The following is a 358-nucleotide window of genomic DNA, read 5'->3' as shown; positions in this document are numbered from 1 at the left end:
TCTCCGGGGGAAGTTAGATAGACAAGGGAACATAAATAGAGGTCACTTGACCAAACGTTGAGGTGAAAGCAATTCCTAGATATGATTGTATGTATGGGGTTACATTTTTAAGAATTCCTTGCACCCAATGCTGTCTTGTGAAATTCCCAGAATACCTTCTATACCACAGGATACTTTAAGTACTTGGACCCTCGCGTGCTCAGGGAAGCTATCTTTCTGACCTCACAAGCTTTCAGGTTGTAGCTTTCCCCAGATCCCTTAATACAACTCTCAGGTGTTGCCTCTAAGTCTGGCCAGAATACTTCCTTCTTTCAATGTAAGACAAGAATCTCATCTCAGTAACAAAATGAAGCTGCAG

Source organism: Echinops telfairi, unplaced genomic scaffold (genome assembly GCF_000313985.2).
Source record: "Echinops telfairi isolate 266 unplaced genomic scaffold, ASM31398v2 ScPeMD7_7;HRSCAF=31, whole genome shotgun sequence".
Lineage (NCBI taxonomy): Eukaryota > Metazoa > Chordata > Mammalia > Afrosoricida > Tenrecidae > Echinops > Echinops telfairi.
Note: the sequence above shows the minus strand (reverse complement) of the source record.